A 15,900-nucleotide genomic window follows, 5' to 3' on the forward strand; every position below is an offset into this window, starting at 1 on the left:
TGAGAAAGAGAATTCTAAGAGAGACTGTAGAGAAGTGGTATAATTTCATCCTCAAATGTTTGATAGAATTCCCCAATGAATCTTCTTGGTGGTTTCTGTTTTGAAAAATGATCAGTTATTGATTCAATTTCTTTAGTAGTTAATGGCCTATTCATATTTGCCTATGTTTTCTTGTGTGAGTTTTGGCATATAATGTCTTTCAAGAAATTGGTCCATTTTCATCAAGGCTATTAAACTTGTGGACACAGAGTTGCTCATAGAATTCCTTGACTAACCTTCTAATGTCCATGGGATATGTAGTTATGTTCTCTCTTTCATTTCTGATTTTAGTAGTTTGTATCCTTCCTCTTTTTTCTTCATCAGCCTTACTAGAGGCTTATCAATTTTATCAATCTTTTGAAAGGACCAGCCTTTGGTTTCATTGATTTTCTCTATTGAATTCCCAATTTTCAGTTTCATTGATTTCAGCTCTCATTTTTATTACTTCTTTTCTTCAGTTTTGAATTTAATTTTTCTTCTTTTTCTAGTTTCCTAAGATGAAAACTTAGATTATTAATTTTATGTCTTTTTTCTTTTCTAATGTATGCAGTGCTATAAATTTCCCTCTAAGCACTGTTTCCAGTATATCCTACAAATTTTGAGAAGTTGTGTTCTTATTTTTATTTGTTCAAAATATTTTTTAAAAAATTTATATTTCTTCTTTGTTAGTGTCTTATTTAGAAGTGTATTGTTTACCATTTATTTTAGGGGTTTCCAGCTATCTTGCTGTTATTGAGTTCTAGTTTAATTCTATTGTGGTCTGAAAGCAGACATTGTATGATCCCTAGTCTTTTTAATTTTGTTAGTGTGTTTCATGGCACAGAATGTGGTCTCTCTTGGTGAATGTTATATGTAGACTTAAGAAGAGTGTGTATTCTGATATTGTTGGATAAAGTAGTTTATAGATATCAATAATATCCAGTCGATTGATGATGTTGAGTTCAATTATGTCCTTACTAATTTCCTGCCCACTAGATCTGACCATTTCTGATAGGGGGTTGTTAAATTCTCCAACTATAATAGTAATTCATTATGCTTGCATAAGTTGATATGCATTATGCTTGCATAAGTTGAAAAGTTCTATCAGTTTTTGCCTCATGAATTTTGATACTCTGTTGTTTGGTATATACACATTAAGGATTATCTATTATTGAAGAATGGACTTCTTTGTCATTATGTAATGTCCTTCTTTGTCACTGATATCTAGCTCTCCTTGGTTGGAAGTCTGCTCTGTGTGAAATTAATATGGCTACTCCTGCTTTCTTTTGATTAGTGTTAGCGTAGTATACCTTTCTCCAAACCATTACTTTTAATCTATATGTGTCTTTATATTTAAAGTGAATTTCTTGTAAACAACATGTACTTGAGTGTTGTTTTTTGGATCTGCTCCAATAAGCTCTGTCTTTTAACTTAGTATATTTGGACTATTGATGTTCAAAGTGATTATTGATCTAAATTAATATATACTATATTTGTTGCTATTTTCTATTTTTTGTCCTTATTCTTTACTCTTATTTTTATCTTCATCTCTTTTTTTCCTGCTATTTGTAGTTTTAATTGAGTATTTTGGGGGATTCTATTTTTTATCCTTTCTAAGTACATCAGTTATACTTCTTACATTTGTTTAGTTATTGCTCTAGAGTTTGCAATATACTTTTACAGCTGACCCGAGTCCACTTTCAAATAACATTATGCCACTTCATTGGTAGTACTATTATGTATGATAACAAATAATCCTATTTCCTCCTTCCTGTCCCTGTCATTGCAGTCATTCATTTCATTTATACATAAGCATGTATATATACATCAGCATATATAATCAAATACATTATTGAAACTTTTATAGATAAATCAATTAAGAAAAAGAAACACAAAAGTTTTAATTTTATCATCACTTAATCCTTTTCTAATACTTGTCTTTTCTTTATATACATCTGAGTTTCTAGCCTATATCATTTTAATTCTCTCTAAGCAACTTCTTTTAACATTTATTGTAAAGCAGATCTATTGGCCACAAATTCCCTCAGTTTTTATTTGTCCAATAAAATATTTTTATGTTCATGTTTGAAGGATAATTTCATAGAGGACAGAATTTTAGGTTGGTGATTTTTTTAACCTCAACATTTTAAATATTTTGTTTCACTTTCTTTTTCCTTGCATTGTTTCTGAGAAGCCAAATGTAATTCTTATCATTTTTCCTCTATAAGTAAAGTGTTTCTCTCCCTGTCTGGATTCTTTCAGGTTATTTCTTTATCTTTGATTTTCTGCATTTTTAGATATGATATGCCTAAGTATAGTTTTGCTTTGATTTGATTTTGTTTCTTTGTTTGTTTTGTATTTACCCTGCTTGGTGTTCTCCCAGCTTCCTGGATCTATGATTTGGTGTATAACATTTACTTGTGAAAATTCTCACTAAATTTTATTTATTTTTTTAAGATTTTATTTATTTATTTGACAGACAGAGATCACAACTAGGCAGAGAGGCAGGCAGAGAGAGAGGGAAGCAGGCTCCCTGCTGAGCAGAGACCCTGATGTAGGGTTAGATCCCAGGACCCCGGGATCATAACTTGAGCCGAAGGCAGAGGTTTTAACCCAGTGAGCCACCCAGGTGCCCATCTCACTCAATTTTAAATATTGCTTCTATTTCTTTCTCTCTTTTTCCTCCTTCTGATAATCCCATTATACATGTTATGCTTTTGTAGTTGTCTTACTATTCTTGGTTATTATATTCTGGCTTTTAGTCTTTTTTTTGTTTGTTTTCTTTACAATTTTGATGGTTTCTATTAATATATCCTCAAACTTCGAATTTTTTCCTCACTGGTTTCCAGTTAACTAATAAGCCCATCAAAAGCATTCTTCATTTCTGTCACAGTGTTTTTGATCTCTAGAGTTTCTTTTGGATTCTGTCTTATAATGTCCATTTCTCTACTTACTTTTTAAAGATTTTATTTCTTTATTTGACAGAAAGAAAGAAAATGTACAATCAGGGGGAGCAGCAGGCAGAGAAGGAGGAAGAAGTCAGCTCCCTGCTGAGCAGAGAGCCTGATGCGACGCTTGATCGCAGGACCCCAGGATCATGACTTGCACCAAAGCCAGATACTTAACTGACTGAGCCTACCAGGCATCCCCATCTGTCTACTGTGTTGCCCATTTATTCTAGCATTACTATCTACTTTATCCATTAGAGTTATTATATTAACTGTAGTTGCTTTAAATTCTCACTCTGATAATTCCAGCATGGCTTCTGTATTTGACTCTGATTCTGATGACTGCTCTATCCTTTCAAACATGTTTTGCCTTTTAGTATGCTTTGTAATGTTGGCTTGATATGCATACATGATATAGTGAGTAAAAAGAACTGCTCTAAATAGGACTTTAGTAATGTGGTAAGGTGTAAGGGAGGAACAGGGCTATGACTTGGTCTCAGTCTTTCGGTGAAAACTACGTTTCTGGACTATGAAGTTCACAAATGCTTCTCATGTCTCCCCATCCCCTTAGATGAGATATATGGCTAAATAAGCCTGAAGATGGGTATTTCCCTTCTCAAAGTTCAGTTAGGCTCTAATAAAACCCTAGCAGGTTAAACTCTGGTTAAGTAGTTTTTCTTGAGAACTGACTGTGTTAAGACCAGAATGCTCTGATGTATTTTTAAATGGCTTCTTTCCCCTCCCCTGCTGGTTGAGTCCCCAGAGGCAAAACTCACAAAAGAATGAAGCCCCCCTCCAACTTCCCATGATTAGGTCTCTGTAGAGCATTTTGACTCTCAGATCTGTCCGCACTGAGCCTCGAGCAATTCATCTATTATATTTCAGGTTTCTCTTATCCTGGCACTTGTTCCCATGGAGGTTTTTACTTCAGTAAGTTGTGGTCCTCTGGATCTGCCTTTCTGTCTCTCCAGTTTTGGGGCAGTGGTTTGCCCTGTGACCTTACCTGTCTTAAGAACCTAAGATCTTTTGATTCTTCAGTTTGTTCAGGTTTTCACTTGTTAAGAATAGAGTGGCAATTTCCAAATCCTTATGTGCCAGACCAGAAACCAGAAGTCAGCAGTAGTACTTTAAATTCCAAATCTATGCCACTCATTTTTCTTATTCTGCATTTCAGGTTTTTGTTTGTTTTGTTTTGTTTTTTGTTTTTAAAGGAAATCAACATTCTGCCCTTTGGTAGAAGTACAAATGCCCTTTTTTGTACCATTTGCTAGATTCATTCTTCTCTGTGTAACATCATCTTCCTGCCCTTTTGTTTGCTTTTCATTCTCTTTGTCAAAAACTTTCTTAGAAAAAATTTCTGTTATCCATGGTTGAGTAGCATAGAAGAACCAGAAACCATCAGATCTAGGAGTTACCTTAAAGATTGAAAGACCCCTGCCCTGGAGAGTCCCCTCCCTTAAGAGATAAATAGGATGGCTTTAGATGTCCTGACAGCAGCCCAGGGTGGCACATGTGCAATTATTAAGACAGAATGTTGTGTGTACATCCCAGACTATCACAGGACTAATAAAGGAGATGAATACCCAGATTAAGGCCCTACAAGGTCCCTCTCTCTCTCTCTTTTAGTGATTGGTTAAGTTCCTGGCTTGGAGGAGGGCTATGGCCAAATCTCCTTTTCGGGCTTCTCATTCTTATCGCCTTATTAACCTTAATATGTTGCTTTGTTCCATGTTTCTCTACTTGGTGCCGAGACTCCATTGCTACAATGACTACACCACGACAGACGATCCTTATCGCACGCGAGGACGCCTCTTCACTGTCAGCGCTGGATTCAGCTGCCTCCACCTTTCGTAACTCCCTTATACATTCCTACCCTGATCAATATCGACCCCAGTAGGTAGGGACAGCTCTACGCCCCTATTCAGCACGAAGAAGTTACAGAAGATGAGACCTTCCACCTTCAACCACCTTAAAGATTTAAGGGTCAAAATTGTTCAGGGGGGAATGATGAGGGAGCAGGAGGATGACTGAGGACAAAGCAAAAGCTGGCGCCTTGCACCCCCCCTTTCATCTGCTCCCCTCCATATGTGTAGCATTCCTCAGGCACTCCTGACTGCCATAAAACGATAAATAGTTAACTTGGTTTGCAAATGTCCTTGAGATTTATGGCAGGAGTGTGACATTCCACCAGGAGACTCCCAATTGTCTTTACTTGATAAGTAACCAGGCCTTCAATATCCTGGTTGTGCTTTTTTTCGCATGCGTGGGCTAACCGGCCAGTTCTGCTTCTGTAAGATTGCTTTGTCTGCTTTCGCGCGGGTCCCCTGACCCAATCCACTGACGCCAAGTATGCCTGTTCAAAGGATCAATCAATCAGCGCCGTCCCCACCCAAAACTTGTTTGTACCTGTCTATAAAAACCCCGCTTTCCCCTCCGTCGGTGTGCTCAGTTAGCTGGAGCTGCCGACCACCCGCCGGTACCTGCGCCCCAATAAACCTCTTGCTGTTTGCATCCAGTGGCAGTGTTGGATTCTTGGGTAAGGGGATCCGCGGGTCTTACAAGATCACATAGTAGAACTACACTTGGATGCTTAAAACTCTTCTACAACATTCCTGACAAGCTGACAGCAATTGCTTGCACATGCTAGTGGTGTAGAACTCACCATCACCTATTACCGGTCTATTAACAAGCACAGTTCATGGAATATAATCAAAATACAAGTTTTTACGTCCCATTGTCACCTTAAAATGTACTTGATGAGAGAATCTTTTTCCAGCTTCTAAATAAAACCCTGGCAGAACCCATGATGCTTCCAGTCACTCATAGTTAATGCACAGTGCTATTCTTTTTAAGTCACAAAAGTACATTCTTAATTTTATAATTAAATATTCAATTCAATGTTTTGTTCACACTTCAGTCTTTTTACAAGGCACAAATCTCTCTCTACCTCTCCATTCCAGCAAAGCCCTTTAGTAAGGGTGATCTGCCTTTTTTTTTCTGGCCTACCTAGCTAATCTTGGTTTTAGACCCTTCTGGAGTTGGAGTTCAGGAGGACGGAAGAAGAAAGGGAGCAGAAAATTCTCACTTCACAGAATTACCATAGAACTACTGAAACCAAACTTTAGAGATCTTCATTTGCAAAGGTCCCTTCAAAGGCCTTCTAGTTAATTTTGTATTTGTGATGCTTTCTTCTTTTTCTCAAAGAGAATTTTTCAATTCTCTTTGTTTAGAACCTGTGTTTAGAACCTGTCTCAAGTACTACTGTAATTCCATGGTTCATTGTTCTGATTAATGATTAAACCTGATAATTCCTGAGTACACAGAGTTGGTTTGTTCTTCAGGTCTCCTGGGGGGCTCTCTGAGATGACTCTCAGATGACTTTCACCTTTGGCTGGTTGCTCTTCCTCCCTCTTCAGTTTCTGATTTTCCAGTGGTCTTCCCTAACCAAACTCTGTACTGGACTCTCCTCACTCTCTGGCAGAAGTCCTCTTAAGCAGAATATTATAGCGAGCTCCACATGTGTTTTCTGGGCTTCTTGTACCTTTAACCTGCCATTTGAGAAAGGGTATATTCATTCAACATAAAAGGGTATATTCATTCAACATAAAGTATCTCTTTTTGCACTATCCCTTAAAAGAACCCCCTCAAAAGGTATTCACATCCTAATCCTCAGAAGTTGTGAATGTTACCTTATATGGCAAAAATGACTTTGCAGATATGATTAAATTAAGAATTTTGAGATGGAGATACTATCCTGGATTGATCAAGTGGGCCCTAAATGTAATCACAAGTGTTATAAGAGAAAGACAGAAGGAGATTTGCATACAGAGAGGGGAAGTGATGATGAACACAGAGATTGGAGTGATTTTCTTTGAAGATGAGGGAAGGGGCCACCATCTAAGAAATGCAGGTGGCTACCAGAAACTGAAAAAGGCCAAGTAATGGTTTCTCCCTCCAGAGCTTCTGGAAGGTAACTACTCTGTCAGTACTGTGACTTTAGCTTAATAATGAGTCTGATTTCAGACTTCTGACCTCCAGAATTCTAAGAGCATACATTTATGCTATTTTAAGCCACTAAGTTTGTGGTTATTTTTTTAGAGCAGCAATAGGAAACTAATAAACCTTTCAAATAGTTGAGGAGCTTCTTGAGACCTTTGAATGAAGAAGCCATATTGCCCAGAAGTGTTGGGTCTTTTTTTAAAGATATTTAAGCAAAGAACAGTGACCCTTTCTAGTGCCCCAACACCATCCAATAAAAAAGCATTATAAAAAAGGTTATATTCATTTTTTGTTGTTTTTCTTGTTTCTTTTTCTTTTTTGATTTTTGTTCTTTGTTTTTTGAGATGTGGTATCCCAACTAAGGCCTACCAATTGTTTTATCAACCCAAATATTTACTCTGCTGCTCTGGGAGGCCTTCACCAGATCTAGGAAAATAAAAACAAAGGCAAACAAAAATACCGATGGCACCAGTACATGGATCCACTGCTGTAGACAGCTCCAAAGTTCTTTTAACTAAAATTTACTTCTTTTGTTCCAAGAAGTGCAGCAGACTGCATTACTGCCTTCTGCCAAAGAGCTTTAAATAATCCCTGCCCCACACTATTTTTGGTATCCAGGACAATAGATTATTATAGGCAAAAGAGAAAATTCAGGGCAGTACTCCAAAAATAGGCCTTCTCATTTTTGAAATGAATTATCTCTTACTTCGTCCCAGGATATCTCGCAGGGACCAAAAAAAAAAAAAAAAAAAAAATTACCCGAGGGAGCAAAGCAAGGACCTTGATGGTATTTTGCAGTAGCAAGTTCAGGATGATTCTATTTCATTCATTCTTTAAGTTTGATCAATTTCCTGTGTTCATTTGCATAACTACATTTTACCATATTCCTCTAATAACTGGACACTCTGGCAATTTCAACTTAGTACTCTTAATATAGCTTTATTTTCTTAGCAAAGCACAGAATGCTAAGAAAACTTCAAGCAGCAACATCTGTGCTCTCTGCCTTGCTATAGAAATTATATTATTTGTGTTTTAATAGATGTATGAATTTATATACATATTATACCATTTGCAAACAAAGATACAGCAGCAACAAAACAACTCCACAGTAAACCAGTGTTATGCTAAACACTTTTTTTGGTGTCTCTAATTCTATATATAGACAAGTTACATTTCTTTTACTATTTCTTAGAACAAAATCAATTGAATTCACATCAGCCTGCATTTGTGGAGTACATACAGTACTACCAGATGACATGCTGGACACTGGTTACAAAAGTGGCATGCACCTCTACCCTTTAAGGAGCTCACAGACTGGAAGATGATACAAATATGAAAAAAAAACTAATTAACAAAAAACACCATTCCAAATGTGAGGATAGTGTAAGTAGATATGTAGAGATGACACAGATGAGGAAACAATCACTTCTCTTTGGGAAAAGGAAAGAGAAGCTACGGTGAAGTAATATTTGGCCTGGGCCCAGGGTTTTTGTTTTGAAGAGTGTTTTGTTTTGTTTTACAGGGTCAAGAATGCAATAAGGAATTATATTTCAGAAGCAGCTAACAAAAGGAACAAAGGCAGTAGACTACACAAATGCTCAGTGTATTGGGGGAAAATCATGTGCCTCAATAGAGATATAGACACTGCCTACATTTTAAGCCCCCCAGGAATAAGTGCCAAAGTTAAGTTAGGCAAAGAGTGCAAGGGAGCTTCTAGTTCACAATTACCCACTTCCTTGGCTCAAGTGCATAGATGTACCTGAGCAAACAGGCAGAAACATCAACTCTTCATCTTCCAGTACTTCATCTTTAGGCTAGTTCCCTGTTTTCATGTGCAGTGAGGTGGAAAGGAGAGATGCAATAGATAGAAGAAAGAAAATTAGACTGAAAATCAAAAGACTTAGATGTAAATCAAAGTTAATACCTACTAGTAATTAGAATTGCTGTTTTAACCTTCCTTGAATTTTAGTAGCAATATCTGTAGAATGGGAATAACTGCCCTGCCTGCCTTATCAGGTGATTGTACAAATGGGTCATGAAGATGAACTGTCTGTTCTGAAATCTCATTAAATATTAGTTTCTTTACATGTGGCACCTCTAATTCTTACAGCAATCCTATGAAGTTGAGACTTATTAATCTCATTTTTCAATTAATGAAAGAGAAATGAAAGAGAAAAGATTCCTTTTCAGCTTTATTGAGACATAATTGACATATAACACTGTGTAAGTTTAAGGTGCATAATATGTTAATTAGATACATTTAAATATTGCAAAAACAATTACCCCCATAGTGTCAACTAATACCTCTGTCATGTCACATAATTACCATTTGTGTATGTGTGGTAAGAACATTGAAGATCTATTCTCTTGGCAACTTTCAAGTATATAACAAGTATTGTTAACTATAATCTTTATGTTGTACATTAGATCCCCAGAACTTACCCATCTTACAGCTGGAAGTTTGTATTCTTTGACCAGTATATTCCCTTTTCTCCCACCCACCTATCCCCTGATAACCACCATTTTATTTTCTGTGTCTATAAATTCGGCTTTTTTAGATTTGCTGATATCATGGAGTGTTTGTCCTTCTCTATCTGAAGGATAGAGATATATATCATAGAGATATATAATATCTCTTTCTTATCACTTAGCATAATGCCCTAAACTAAAATTAAACTGCTTCCCTACTTGCTTCTCCAGGTTTTTCATGAACTGTGTAATTTTTTTAAATTTAAGAATAGTTAGCATGCAATATATTTTAGTTTCAGGTGTATAATATAGTGATTTGACATTTATATACATTTTGCAATGCTCACCATAAGTGGAGTTATCATCTGACACCATACAACATTATTACAGTATTATTGACTATATTCCCTATGCTATACTTTATATCCCCATGACTTACTTGTTTTATACCTGAAAGCTTGTACCTCTCAATCCCCTTTTGCCCATCCTTCCAGTCTCTTCCCCTCTGGCAACCACGTTTTTTCTCTGTATTTATGAATATGTTTCTATTTTTGTTTGTTTTGTTTTTTAGATTCCATGGATAAGTGAGACCATATGCTATTTGTCTGTCTCTGTCTGATTTTATTTCACTTAGCATAATGCCCTCTATGTCCACCCATGTTGTTTTAAATGACAGGGTTTCCTCCTTTCTTGTGGCTCAATAATATTCCATGCTATGACAGGTAAGTAGGTTGTTTCTGTATCTTTTTTTTTTATAAACATATAATATATTTTTATCCCAAGGGGTACAGGTCTGTGATTCGCCAGGTTTACACACTTCACAGCACTCACCAAAGCACATACCCTCCCCAATGTCCATAACCCCACCCCCCTTCTCCCAACCCCCCCTCCCCCTAGCAACCCTCAGTTTGTTTTGTGAGATTAAGAGTCACTTATGGTTTGTCTCCTCCCAATCCCATCCTGTTTCATTTATTCTTCTCCTACCCCCTTAAGCCCCCATGTTGCATCACCACTTCCTCATATCAGGGAGATCATATGATAGTTGTTTTTCTCTGCTTGACTTATTTCGCTAAGCATGATACGCTCTAGTTCCATCCATGTTGTCGCAAATAGCAAGATTTCATTTCTTTTGATGGCTGCATAGTATTACATTGTGTATATATACCACATCTTCTTGATCCATTCATCTGTTGATGGACATCTAGGTTCTTTCCATAGTTTGGCTATTGTGGACATTGCTGCTATAAACATTCGGGTGCACGTGCCCCTTCGGATCACTACATTTGTATCTTTAGGGTAAATACCCAGTAGTGCAATTGCTGGGTCATACGGCAGTTCTATTTTCAACATTTTGAGGAACCTCCATGCTGTTTTCCAGAGTGGCTGCACCAGCTTGCATTCCCACCAACAGTGTAGGAGGGTTCCCCTTTCTCCGCATCCTCGCCAGCATCTGTCATTTCCTGACTTGTTAATTTTAGCCATTCTGACTGGTGTGAGGTGAATCTCGTTGTGGTTTTGATTTGTATTTCCCTGATGCCGAGTGATGTGGAGCACTTTTTCATGTGTCTGTTGGCCATCTGAATGTCTTCTTTGCAGAAATGTCTGTTCATGTCTTCCTCCCATTTCTTGATTGGATTATTTGGTTTTTGGGTGTTGAGTTTCCTAAGTTCTTTATAGATTTTGGACACTAGTCCTTTATCTGATATGTCATTTGCAAATATCTTCTCCAATTCTGTCAGTTGTCTTTTGGTTTTGTTAACTGTTTCCTTTGCTGTGCAAAAGCTTTTGATCTTGATGAAATCCCAATAGTTAATTTTTGCCCTTGCTTCCCTTGCCTTTGACGATGTTCCTAGGAAGATGTTGCTGCGGCTGAGGTCGAAGAGGTTGCTGCCTGTGTTCTCCTCAAGGATTTTGATGGATTCCTTTCGCACATTGAGGTCCTTCATCCATTTTGAGTCTATTTTCGTGTGTGGTGTAAGGAAATAGTCCAATTTCATTTTTCTGCATGTGGCTGTCCAATTTTCCAGCACCATTTATTGAAGAGGCTGTCTTTTTTCCATTGGACATTCTTTCCTGCTTTGTTGAAGATTAGTTGACCATAGAGTTGAGGATCTATTTCTGGGCTTTCTATTCTGTTCCATTGATCTATGTGTCTGTTTTTGTGCCAGTACCATGCTGTCTTGATAATGACAGCTTTGTAATAGAGCTTGAAGTCCGGAATTGTGATGCCACCAACTTTCTTTTTCAATATTCCTTTGGCTATTTGAGGTCTTTTCTGGTTCCATATAAATTTTAGGATTATTTGTTCCATTACTTTGAAAAATATAGATAGGTGATATCAGATAAAGGACTGATAGATATCAGATAAAGGACTAGTGTCCAAAATCTATAAAGAACTTAGCAAACTCAACACCCAAATAGGAATTGCATTAAATGTGTAGATTGTTTTAGGTAGCATAGACATTTTCACAATGTTTATTCTTCCAATCCAGGAGCATGGAACATTTTTCCCTTTCTTTGTGTCTTCCTCAATTTCTTTCATGAGTACTTTATAGTTTTCTGAGTACAGATTCTTAGCCTCTTTGGTTAGGTTTATTCCTAGGTATTTTATGGTTTGGGGTGCAATTGTAAATGGGATTGACTCCTTAATTTCTCTTTCTTCTGTCTTGTTGTTGGTGTAGAGAAATGCAACGGATTTCTGTGCATTGATTTTATATCCTAACACTTTACTGAATTCCTGTACAAGTTCTAGCAGTTTTGGAGTGGATTCTTTTGGGTTTTCCACAGATAGTATCATATCATCTGCGAAGAGTGATAGTTTGACTTCTTTGCCGATTTGAATGCCTTTAATTTCCTTTTGTTGTCTGATTGCTGAGGCTAGGACTTCTAGTACTATGTTGAATAGCAGTGGTGATAATGGACATCCCTGCCGTGTTCCTGACGTTAGCGGAAAAGCTTTTAGTTTTTCTCCATTGAGAATGATATTTGCGGTGGGTTTTTCATAAATGGCTTCAATAATATTGAGGTATGTGCCCTCTGTCCCTACACTTTGAAGAGTTTTGATCAGGAAGGGATGCTGTACTTTGTCAAATGCTTTTTCAGCATCTATTGAGAGTATCATATGGTTCTTGTTCTTTCTTTTATTGATGTGTTGTATCACACTGATTGATTTGTGGATGTTGAACCAACCTTGCAGCCCTGGAATAAATCCCACTTGGTCGTGGTGAATAATCCTTTTAATGTACTGTTGAATCCTATTGGCTAGTATTTTGGTGAGAATTTTTGCATCTGTGTTCATCAAGGATATTGGTCTATAGCTCTCTTTTTTGATGGGATCCTTGTCTGGTTTTGGGATCCAGGTGATGCTGGCCTCATAAAATGAGTTTGGAAGTTTTCCTTACATTTCTATTTTTTGGAACAGATTCAGGAGAATAGGAATTAGTTCTTCTTTAAATGTTTGGTAGAATTCCCCCGGGAAGCCATCTGGCCCTGGGCTTTTGTTTGTTTGGAGATTTTTGATGACTGTTTCAATCTCCTTACTGGTTATGGGTCTGTTCAGGCTTTCTATTTCTTCCTGGTTCAGTTGTGGTAGTTTATATGTTTCTAGGAATGCATCCATTTCTTCCAGATTGTCAAATTTGCTGGCGTAGAGTTGCTCATAGTATGTTCTTATAATTGTCTGTATTTCTTTGGTATTAGTTGTGATCTCTCCTTTTTCATTCATGATTTTATTTATTTGGTTCCTTTCTCTTTTCTTTTTGATAAGTCTGGCCAGGGGCTTATCAATTTTATTAATTCTTTCAAAGAACCAGCTCCTAGTTTCGTTGATTTGTTCTATTGTTTTTTTGGTTCCTAATTCATTGATTTCTGCTCTGATCTTTATGATTTCTCTTCTGCTGGGTTTAGGGTTTCTTTCTTGTTCTTTCTCCAGCTCTTTTAGGTGTAGGATTAGGTTGTTTACCTGAGACCTCTCTTGTTTCTTGATAAAGGCTTGTACCGCTATATATTTTCCTCTCAGGACTGCCTTTGTTGTGTCCCACAGATTTTGAACCATTGTGTTTTCATTATCATTTGTTTCCATGATTTTTTTCAATTCTTTAATTTCCTGGTTGACCCATTCATTCTTTAGAAGAATGCTGTTTAGTCTTCATGTATTTGTGTTCTTTCCAAACTTCCTCTTGTGGTTGAGTTCTAGCTTCAGAGCATTGTGATCTGAAAATATGCAGGGAATGACCCCAGTCTTTTGATACTGGTTGAGACCTGATTTAGGACCCAGGATGTGATCTATTCTGGAGAATGTTCCATGTGCACTAGAGAAGAATGTGTATTCTGTTGCTTTGGGATGAAATGTTCTGAATATATCTGTGATGTCCATCTGGTCCAGTGTGTCATTTAAGGCCTTTATTTCCTTGTTGACCTTTTGCTTGGGTATCTGTCCATTTCAGTGAGGGGAGTGTTAAAGTCCCCTACTATTATTGCAGTATTGTCGATGTATTTCTTTGATTTTGTTATTAATTGGTTTATATAGTTGGCTGCTCCCACGTTGGGGGCATAGATATTTAAAATTGTTAGATCTTCTTGTTGGACAGACCCTTTGAGTATGATATAGTGTCCTTCCTCATCGCTTATTATAGTCTCTGGCTTAAAATCTAATTGATCTGATATAAGGATTGCCACTCCTGCTTTCTTCCGATGTCCATTAGCATGGTAAATTGTTTTCTACCCCCTCACTTTAAATCTGGAGGTGTCTTCGGGCTTAAAATGAGTTTCTTGGAGGCAACATATAGATGGGTTTTGTTTTTTTATCCATTCTGATACCCTGTGTCTTTTGATTGGGGCATTTAGCCCATTAACATTCAGGGTAACTATTGAGAGATATGAATTTAGTGCCATTGTATTGCCTGTAAGGTGACTGTTACTGTATATTGTCTCTGTTCCTTTCTGATCTATTGCTTTTAGGCTCTCTCTTTGCTTAGAGGACCCCTTTCAATATTTCCTGTAGAGCTGGTTTGGTGTTTGCAAATTATTTCAGTTTTTGTTTGTCCTGGAAGCTTTTAATCTCTCCTTCTATTTTCAATGATAGCCTAGCTGGATATAGTATTCTTGGCGGCATGTTTTTCTTGTTTAGTGCTCTGAATATATCATGCCAGCTCTTTCTGGCCTGCCAGGTCTCTGTGGATAAGTCTGCTGCCATTCTAATATTTTTACCATTGTATGTTACAGACTTCTTTTCCCGGGCTGCTTTCAGGATTTTCTCTTTGTCACTAAGACTTGTAAATTTTACTATTAGGTAATAGGGTGTGGGCCTATTCTTATTGATCTTGAGGGGCATTCTCTGCACCTCCTGAATTTTGATGCTTGTTCCCTTTGCCATATTGGGGAAATTCTCCCCAATAATTCTCTCCAGTATACCTTCTGCTCCCCTCTCTCTTCTTCTTCTGGAATCCCAATTATTCTAATGTTGTTTCATCTTATGGTGTCACTTATCTCTCGAATTCTCCCCTCGTGGTCCAGTAGCTGTTTGTCCCTCTTTTGCTCAGCTTCTTTATTCTCTGTCATTTGGTCTTCTATTGCTAATTCTTTCTTCTGCCTCATTTATCCTAGCAGTGAGAGCCTCCATTTTTTATTGCACCTCATTAATAGCTTTTTAAATTTCAACTTGATTAGATTTTAGTTCTTTTATTTCTCCAGAAAGGGCTTTTATATCTCCCGAGAGGGTTTCTCTAATATCTTCCATGCCTTTTTCGAGCCCGGTTAGAACCTTGAGAATTGTCATTCTAAACTCTAGATCTGACATATTACCAATGTCTGTATTGATTAGGTCCCTAGCCTTCGGTACTGCCTCTTGTTCTTTTTTTTGTGGTTAATTTTTCTACCTTGTCATTTTGTCCAGATAAGAGTATATGAAGGAGCAAGTAAAATACTAAAAGGGTGGCAACAACCCCAGGAAAATATGCTTTAACCAAATCAGAAGAGATCCCAAATCGTGAGGGGGGGGGGAAGATGATAAAAAGAGGTTCAGAAAGAAAGAAAGAAAGAAGAAGAAGAAGAAAAAAGAAAACAAATAAAGAAAAGTATAAAAAAGAAAAATATATATATTAGATAAACTAGTTAAAAATGTTAAAAAAGAAAAGGCTAAAAGTTAAAAAAATTTTAGCAGAAGAAGAGAAAAAAATTAAAATAAAAAATAATGAAAAAGAAAAAAAAATTAAATTAACTGCCAGACTAAAGAGTCATAGGGAGAAAGCCATGAATTCCGTGCTTTGAATTCTCCTCCTCTGGAATTCTGCTGCTCTCCTTGTATTGAAACTGCACTCCTTGGTAGGTGAACTTGGTCTTGGCTGGATTTCTTGTTGATCTTCTGGGGGAGGGGCCTGTTGTAGTGATTATCAAGTGTCTTTGGCCCAGGCGGAATTGCACCGCCCTTACCAGGGCCCAGGCTGAGTAATCCACTCGGGTTTGCTTT

This window comes from Mustela erminea, chromosome 1 (assembly GCF_009829155.1).
Source record: "Mustela erminea isolate mMusErm1 chromosome 1, mMusErm1.Pri, whole genome shotgun sequence".
Classification (NCBI taxonomy): domain Eukaryota; kingdom Metazoa; phylum Chordata; class Mammalia; order Carnivora; family Mustelidae; genus Mustela; species Mustela erminea.